The sequence below is a fragment of the Electrona antarctica genome (assembly GCF_951216825.1).
Source record: "Electrona antarctica genome assembly, chromosome: 1".
NCBI classification, from domain to species: Eukaryota; Metazoa; Chordata; class Actinopteri; order Myctophiformes; family Myctophidae; genus Electrona; species Electrona antarctica.
This window is the reverse complement of record NC_136806.1, coordinates 31,892,442-31,902,186: the sequence shown is the minus strand read 5'-3', so window position 1 is coordinate 31,902,186 and position 9,745 is coordinate 31,892,442. Positions and strand designations below refer to the sequence as shown.

The 9,745-nt window shown below is 41.5% G+C and overlaps 1 long non-coding RNA gene across 1 annotated transcript; it reads right to left on the bottom strand.

The window, feature by feature from the left end:
- Window positions 1-1,533: 1,533 nt before the first annotated feature.
- On the bottom strand, window positions 1,534-5,415 carry LOC306925005. The gene is made up of 2 exons (XR_013790228.1): window positions 5,286-5,415; window positions 1,534-2,840 (listed from the first exon to the last, which is right to left on the bottom strand). It is a non-coding gene; the product is annotated as an uncharacterized lncRNA (long non-coding RNA).
- Window positions 5,416-9,745: the final 4,330 nt, after the last annotated feature.

Genomic DNA, 9,745 nt, shown 5'->3' with positions numbered 1-9,745 from the left:
CTTGGGACTTAATGTGATGAGATCAGCACAAAATGTGATGAGGCTATGGCTGTTTTTAGCAGTACAGCAGTACAGGACGCGGACAGGCAAGGTGTGTAGTTGTCTTTACTGAGCAGATTTAATGAAGAAGACAGGTGAACAAAAACATTTCAGACAAACTATAAAACACTAGAAAACTATCAGGAAACAGAAAACAGCCATATTGAAAAATAGTTTGATTTTGTATGTTATGTTTCATGTTTGGCATCTCATAAAGCAATGTAGGCCATGCCAGCAAAAATGCATTTCAACACCCTACAATATAGTCCCTTTTCAGGCCAGCCATGTTGACATAAAATTATTTATGTCAAATAGTTGTGTCGCTTTACTTTCTTCACAGGTGTTACCAATTACTAATTAAAGTGTTCCATTTAGTGTCCAGTGCCTTTCCAGTGAGCCAACATGCACAATATCTGCAGAACCCATTCGGTTTGACCTGAACCATCCCTATTCATGTGATGGCTGCCTTGAAAAAGGCCTGTAAGTGCAGAGCTCTCTGATAGCATACAAAAACCATGGCTCACAGTCAGCAACACGCCAGTTAATGTTAAAAGCTAGACATAATATGTCTAGCTTTAGTTAGTTTAGTTTAGTTAGTTTCTACTCTACCTAGGGTTCAACTCTCAATGCTATTTATTGTTAGCCTGGCTAATAAGCCAGACTCAAATCACACTGTCGTGTGGTATGAGTCTGGAGATGCTGTGTATGGATCTTGTTTATTGTCTCCACCAGGCCGAAGGCATGGGGAGAGAGTATGTTTTGCACTCCGTCCGTCCGTCCGTGTGTCCGTCCGTCCGTGTGTGTCCGTCTGTCTGTGAACAGCTAATCTCCGGCACCATTAACCCGGTCGACGTCAAATTTTGCACACACTCCCTGGATGCCAATGATGAACCTCTGCACGAGAATTTCCAGAACGGCCTGCCAGGAGGCCGCTTTGTGCAAAACAAGTTTTTGTACAGTACACCTACAAATTTTGTCCAAAAAACATCACGCAAATTGGTACACAGTCTCTCTAGAGCCATTCAACGAAACGGGTCTTTCAGATTTCTCAGACTCCATCCTGATTGGCTAAGACTGGCTTCCAAAGTTTGCAGGAGTGCTCAGTTTCAAACAAAATGCTGCAAATCATGGACACATCGTGTGATTTCCGTGAAATTGTGCACGCACATTCCTAGACCTTTGTCTATTGCCCCTTCTCAAAATCAGTATTATGTGGCATTTTCCCATAATACAACTTGTACTGTTGATTGATTGATTGATATTAACAGTTTGCAGAATTACAGTACATTTCAAGCACAAACCCAATACAAAGACTGTTAACTGTGAGTGGACAACCCAATTAAGCATTACACTTGTTTACAAGAGGGTCCACCATGTTCAATTCATCAAATTGTGAGAAAAAAAAAACAGGAACTCTAAAAAGCATGGCATTGTAAAGACAGCTACTTAAATGAAAACACAGTGAAAGTCTATCAACAACTATACTCATGTATCAACAATTAAAATGTATTTATTCATAAATGCATACAGATTATAATGTGTGTTTTAAGGCTGCATGTTTATTCACATCCACATTTTCACAGTCTAGTAGAGGTTGAGAGATACCAGGTTAAAACACATCAACAAAGGGCAAGCAACGCAAGTATGAACGTTTCATATTAATTTACACATGTCTTGTTCCTCAACTTGTTTCAGCCAATTGTGAATAAATGGGTTAGAACATCTGAAAGGGCATCAATGAGCATAGGAATGATCTGAATTGATCTTTGTATAAAATCTTTAAGACACCCTTCCTCTTCTCATGGTCGAAGTCCAAAGCTGTTTTGTTTTTGTTCCCCTCAGCAATATTGTAAATACTTTCGTTTCTTGGTTGTTGTTTTTTTGTCTGTCTTTTTTTCTGCCCACTCTTTCTTCTTTTTCTCCTTCTGAAATGTACACTCAGAAGCGATATTGCCCTTTGCCTCTGTTGACTTGATGCCATATGTAGTCCTGAAGAAAGCAAGGATGTTACAGAGACACTGGAGATGGAGTCACTTGGAGGGGGGGAAGAGGGGTGAAAAAAAAAATCCTGGGAACTGCACTTGTGTCCTATGTTTTCATTGAAATGCTGTTATTGTAATGCTTTTCCCAAATAAAAGAAATATTATAAAAAAAAAAGGAATGATCTGAATATCTGCTGCATTTTTCAATGTGGAAAACACTACTAAAAAGGTCCAAACCATCCATAGTGAGTATTTTTGTGATGGGATATAAACTGAAATGCCATTAGGAAAACATCAACATTTGCTAACATAGATTTCCAAATTGAGTTTACTCAACAAATCATGACCCAATATGGACAGAGTCAATTGAGAACTCACAGTGAATGGATGCTGTATGACCATTCCATTAAAATCAACTAGAAGGCCAACAGACTCTACAGTTTCTCTGCATTCTTTGCAAGAACATGGTAAATCTTGCAACCTTAATCTAGAAGTGGTTGTTCCAGTGTCTGCCACAAAGGTAACCATTTTTCCTGACAGATATAAAGTCACCATTGGTAAATGTAGGTACTCTTTAGGAATGACTGTAATAGTATGAACCCCTTTTGTGCAATCTTTACATTTTGTTGTACCGCAATTGTTGCAATTGTGGTTTGGTTTAGCCAAGCTTCGTAGTGCATGATTCAACGTGACGTCTTCATGGTATGATACGTTGGGTTGATACGTTGCAGTAGAATTGTCCATGGTGATCTTTAGAGAGTTCTTCTTCACCTTCACCATGTTGGAGTCTGGAGTCCACAGTCAGATATAATTGTTATCCTGAAGGAGTTGACAATGTTAACAATCCTACTAATAAAAGTATTCAATCAATCAAGATGGACACAGCTACCATGTTTTTGACAGATATGACAGAGTTTGACCCTATCTGTACTTGGTCTGACTGAGTTAACATGTATCACATTGAATATTGACCATATACATCTTTCGCCTCCCTGTGGGAGGAGGCCAAAAGGAGGGTGAGTGTAGCAGAGTGGCTCAGAGCATCAGCCTTATGGCCTCAAAGGTCTATGTCTCCTCCAGTCCATTGGTCTAGTGGTTAAGAAGATATTGGACTAAAAGTGCCAGGGGGTGGACACCAGTTTTGGTCCTGGGTGCCACTTTTCCCATTATAAATAAAATAAAGACATTTTAATTCTATTGTGCATGTCATCACCTGCACACCAGATTAGAGGAATTTTCAAAAACATGGATTAAAAAAATAATTAAAAGATAAATAATATTAAATGTGGGAGACCCAAGTTCGAATCCCGGACGTTACGACAGTGGATATGAAAGGTAGGTGGAAGCTACTGGATGATATAGCCTACTGTAGGTACAGTCGATTAACAGTGTTAATGATTATATACAACAGTATCTGTGCCGCCCTCCTTATGTAGACTATAACTTGGCATTAAGTATAAACACCTTGATGATTATATACAGTACAACAGTCTATCTGTGCCGCCCTCCTTATGTAGACTATAACTTGGCATTAAGTATAAACACCTTCCTTCCTAGCCGCAATTTGCAACTCTAGATTTTTTTTATAATGGGATGAATTTAGAGTTGCAATAGCCTCCATTGACTCCCCACTCATCCAAATTGCTTTTACAATCTGCATGTATTAAACTACGTTAAACTCACCAACAGTGCCACTGTAGGGAAAGCTTGAATTATCCTCTTTCAATCTGCAAGTGTTTGTTTCATAAAAATCCACCGTAGACATGTTATGACTGAGCTACTTTCTGTCAAGAAATTCTGTGCAGGTGTTTGTCAATTGGAAGCACTTGTTTTCATTAATGGGTTGCGCTGCTGCCTCCTGCATTATGTGCAAATTCAAAAAGGGTGGTACGCAGGGCCGTTCAGTGACTTCGACGACTGCTTCCAAACTCCAACAATTAGAAAAAGAATCACCTGCACAGAATTTCTTGACAGAAAGCAGCTCATAACATGTCTACGGTGGATTTTTGCTTTGCAGATTGAAAGAGGATAATTCAAGCTTGGCCTGTACAGCTGCAATGTTGGTGAGTTTAACGGTGTTTAATACAAGCAGATCGCAAAAGCAATTTGGATGAGTGGGGAGTCAATGGAGGGTATTGCAACTCTAGATTCATCCCATTATAAAAAAAATCTAAAGTTGCAAATTGCGGCTTCCTTCCATCAAAGCTCCGGAGACCGTTCTCTTTATTTTAGGTTTATTAATATTGACAGTCAGTGTGTAAAACTGAAAGCAGACAAAAAGTCATAATCAAAACTATGCATACTGTAAACATCTTGCGTGTAAAAATAAATTACTACTGTAATTCTCAAATGTTACATATACATTGCAAAATAAATGAACAATTCAACAATTGGATCGAACCACTTCACTATTAACTGTTGATGTTGCATAGTCTCGCGTAGCCAGACAACTATTCCACAATCTCCGAATGCTATATGCAAGCATTTGAAAATTGCGAGAGTCTGTCAACGCAAGACTATAGATGTTGCATTACAGAGGGGGTTTTTGTGGGTGTTTTGTGTTGTGTTTGTTTTCCTTCATGTTTTTTGCTCGTGTCTACAAGGCTGCATTGTTCTTGCAGAGAGTTACGGCTAACTAAATGGTTCTGTACCTGCGTCTGACCGGGAGGTAATTTTATTATGTTTCCCACCCAGGTATGGCTGTACCTGATTCATATATATTTGGGGGGGGCAATACAAACTTTACAACATATTCTTGTATGGCAAGTGACGATCTGTTTGAGGACATTGTACTGTAATGCAATATGATGTTGCATTACAGAGAGAATATTGACCATATACAGATGTATATGGTCAATATTCAATGTGATACATTACATGTTAACTCAGTCAGACCAAGTACAGATAGGGTCAAACTCTGTCATATCTGTTCTTAATGTATTGTGTGCTTATGTGTTGTCTAGTGGTGTATATATGTGTGTTGCTATGTCTTGTTGTGTGTAAAAAAAAAAGTAAAAAACCAATAAAAACAATGTAATAATAATAGATGTTGCATAACACAATTTCTTCAGAAAGTACAATAACTGCAAGTAAGTAATCACAGCAGGTAGATAAGTAATTTAATCTGAGACGAACAGGTAGGCAAATTATTGATATTACTAATAGCATAAAATAGAATTACTTGACGTGCTTTTTAAAGGTCAGAAAATGTACTTTCCATACAAAAAACAATGAAAGACCATGTGAAAATATTACAATACATACCAACTGCGATGACTGGGAGAAGAATTGAAACACAGTCAGGAGCTCTAGTCTGCATGTGTCATGAAATGTTTGCAATGGAATGTAGTACACTTCCTGAAATAGGAGCTTCCTTGAAATAGGTCACATGGTGTGTCAGTGTCACATGACAAAACTGATGCCTACTTCCTGCATTTCTTAAAGAGACACTACCTGCAATAGGAATTAAACAATGAATTCACATATTTTTGAAATTAAACACAAACATGAAATAAACAACCGTAACAGAACACTATCAACAATGAAAGCGTTACAACAGTTATATACTTAACAGGCCATAGACCTGTGGTTTTGTAGTGTTCATCCCAGTAGTAAATGTGCCAGAGTCAAGCAGGAGCCAGTAATCCAAGAACAAAGTGCTGTCCAAGCGGCGTGCCAGGGGAGGATGATTTTGTGGCTGAATATGTGCTCCTGATCCGCAGTAGCACATCATAGAAGCCAGGGATGAGAGGGGTTCACCAGGATAGCGTCCAGCTTCCTCCCCTCTGTAACCACCACCAGATTGTCCAGTATACTCCAGCTACAGTATGTAAGTTAGCCTTCCTCACCACCAGCTTCCCCATGCCTACTACAGATTGTTAGAACATCTATGAGCGAAGGCAATATATTAGAATGCAATGTTTTTTTTTAGTTTTTTCCAAAATGTTTCTCTTCGCAGCCTACAACCTTTGGCTATCACAAACCCAACATCAATCAGTCTAATGGTTACTGTAGCAACAACATCATGGTTACAATTTTGTACCTTATTTCACATCACATCGCGTTGTGAGGTTTTTGCATCATATGATGCAGTATATATAATCATTTGGTCCCCACTCCTTGGGGTGTTTTTTTGTCACCGCATATTTGCACAGCATACTTGAAATGTGCTCTCAAGAGTAAGTGCCATTCTACGCCTTGAGGGGCAGTTAAGTGTCTTGTTCATTCCGGCCCGGTTTGTGCCAATGGTCACGCCCCTCGGCTTTGGAGCTTGGGTTGTTTGTGCAAGGACGTGCAGCTGTGATTGGCCAATATAGCCACTTTGAGTGGCAGTCGGGGCAAACGCTCTCGCCAGAGCATGATTTAATATTCTATGTCTATCGGGTCGCAACTCGAACGGCTCTGAGTCGGCTCAGTTGAACTTCGCAACGTTCGACACGGCAACTCGCTCGCTTTAGCTCGCTCTGTGGTGTCGCGTGGCTCAAGTTCGCATAAGATGGCAGGCCTCCGCGGTCTAGTTCTAATCCATATAGAGATATACAGTCTAGTCTGCAGTTGTTGTAAGTGAGAAAAAGGGGCGTAACCAGAATCAGCACTCGCTTCAGGGACACGTCTACATATTGTGAGGCATGGAATGGAACCTAGAAGCCCTGGCTTCCCTCTAAACCATTCAGCTGCTAAAAATCGAGTTTCAGATCTGCGTGTCACGTTCTGGTGAGGTGAGGACCCAAAAGCAGGACAGCCAGGCAGGTGGTGATCAAACCCATGGTTGGGTGCTTTAATAAAGGTGAACAGAGACAGATAACACAAACTCAAACAAGATAAACTGACACCAAACAATGACTCGACAAGGACTGACTGGGGAACAAGACTAATATACACATGAGAGCTGATTACACATGAGAAACACCTGTGGAAGACAACATGGAACCAAAAGAACTAGAACGCATAGAATACAACATCTAGATAAGCAGAACATAGAATCAAAACAAGTAGAACATAACAGAATACAACATCTAGATGGGCAATGTATGTGACCGTGACACTGAGTAAATGATACGAAGCCTGCGGAGCTAGTTCAGGCAGGCAACTCGTGAGCACGCCTACCTGATCAGGTGACTAGTCTCACACACCTGATCAGAGCGGCTATTTAAACTGCCTACCTGCTGTGCGGCCGTGCGCCGCTGCTGCTGCTGCTGTCTCCCTGCCTCGCTTGCTGCTAACCTGCTGCTCATGAAGTTTTGGCAAATCCCACCGCCTCCCCAGCATCCACCTGTGTAGGCTCTGTTTCTAGATCCCCCTGCATGGGGGTCTTATTCATTCCCTGTAATTCTACTTGGCTTATAATTTAACTAAAATGTTAATGTTACAGGGAATGAATCGGGACAGAGCCCTGACGCCAATCTATGCTTCATATATCTATGCTCAATTATGCTCAAATATATTCTAAATTCACTCTATAAGAGTTGTCTGACTGAACTAAACTTTTTACTTTTGTTTGCATTCTCATAACCATTTTTGGTGCAGTGCAGCACAAACCTGAAAAGTCAGATTTCAAAAAAAGAAAACTAAAAAAAGAATGACAGCTTTGAAGGCAGATGTTCCTTCGTCACAATGCAGCTCCCCACAGCCGGCAACGCTAGCAGAATCAAAGCGTACTGTATGCGATATATTGTATGCTTTTGTTGCTTTTTAGGCATAATCCCCAAGGTCTCTTCAAGGAACACAGATGAAAAGCATTCATAAGTTCTCAATGGAGAACTCGCTCTCTTTGATGTGAGACCACATTGGTCCTGTACAGTAGGCACACGCACGCAGGTGTTCTGCTTTGACTCTCTCCATGAATGAAATAAAGAAATGACCCCACCTTGCCGCACCACATTCATAATAAATCTGGGGCGCTTATATATATTTTTTAAATGTCAGACCCATTCCTGTGCTCTCAAGAAGAACACAAACATTTCTCAGAAGCTTGGTCTAGTTTTGTTGGTACATGCTAGCTATACTATAGGTGCTGTTGTACTGCACCATGCATCATTAATCATCATGTTTAAACCCAAGGATAACACATTATTGTATACCGGGCCATTGGGGCCAAGAACGTCCTGTCTGTGACCGCACGAAAGTAAGGTGTGTGTGTGTGTGTGTGTGTGTGTGTGTGTGTGTGTGTGTGTGTGTGTGTGTGTGTGTGTGTGTGTGTGCGTGTGTGCGTGTGTAATCCATAGAGTAATAAAAGGATAGAGAACGAACCAGAGCTCAGTGGCGGTTTGAAGCACCCGGAAGAATGGTCTACTTCCGCATTTGGACACCAACAGTTGGTGTCCAAATGCGGAAGTGCAACCGAGCGCTCAATGTTAAAACCGAGCTGCACAGGGTTTCCTCAGGCAAAATGCAGGGGTCCGCCTGCATTCTCACCTCTGACCAGTAGGGCCGAGTGCTTCAACGCTGGAGAGCCTCCCTGGGGGCTTGGGTGTAATCCAACAAGGGCGGCATGCAATTGTTCTGCACTGCCTTTCCTTCATATGGGACACCAGGAAGGTCGGAAGCACTACAATAATAACAAGCAGCTGAACCAATAATACACAATACATCCTCAGATTGTTTTTTTGTAACTCTGCAAGTAAGTGTACACACTACAGCATGTAATCAAATGTTCCCATAAGAGTCGACTTAGGTATACATTTGTACACTCTCTTGCACCCGCACTAATACTAATAGTCTTCTTAAATCTGGGCTGGCGGAGGATTATGGGTACTTGATGAGACTAATGAGAAACAAACAACGTCGTTTGCCCACCACACTGTGAGGAGTGCGGCTCCACCTGGGTGTTTTATTGGCAAAGTTAGCCAGCTGCCAGATTGGCTTCTCCTCGTCACGTTAGCTATTATTATTGTCAGGAGTTGGGGTAAATTCTCCATGTGTATTGTGTAATGTCTCTCTCTCTCTCTCTTTCTCTGTTTGTTCTCCTCTGTCTCTCTCCTGCTCTCTTTTAATCCCACCCCCTTTCCTCTGCAACCTTCTCTCCCCTTGGTATTCTCTCTCTCTGTCTCTCTCTCTCTCTCTCTCTCTCTCTCTCTCTCTCTCTCTCTATGTCTCTCTCTCTCACTCTCTCGCTCTCTTCGTTGTCTCTCTTATACCTGTGTGCCTCCTACCCAGCTTTCATCCATCTGTCTCTCACTCTCTCTCCCTCTGTCTCCTCCATCTCTCCACTCCCTTTCCTCTCTCTTTGGTATTCTCTCTCTCTCTCTCTCTCTCTCTCTCTCTCTCTCTCTCTCTCTCTCTATCCCTCTCTCTCTCTGTCATAGAGTTCAGCTGAGGACAAGTCTCTGCTGTTGCATGCATGCTCTCAGTAGGTCGACAGACTCGACGTGTTGTGTGTAACGGGGCCCATAGGAACAGATGGAAAATTCGGCACCAGAAAGAAACAGATACAGCACACAGAAAAAAAAACCCAACCGCCTAAAATGTACCCTGTGGAAGGAACATTTAGGTTGCATTTTGTACTATATATCTCTGAGTTACATTGACATTTGACTGTGTGTAGACATTCTGGGTATATAACTGTGACAGGAAGAGCCAGCAGCGATGTGACATGTCATCCACGCTGTCGAATGGTATTCCATACATTCAGGCTCCAGTGTCACACCGTACACATTGTGGTGTTTGTTCACAGGGAGGTGACATGTTGAGTGATTCCATACACTCAATCTCTAGTGTCACGTCTT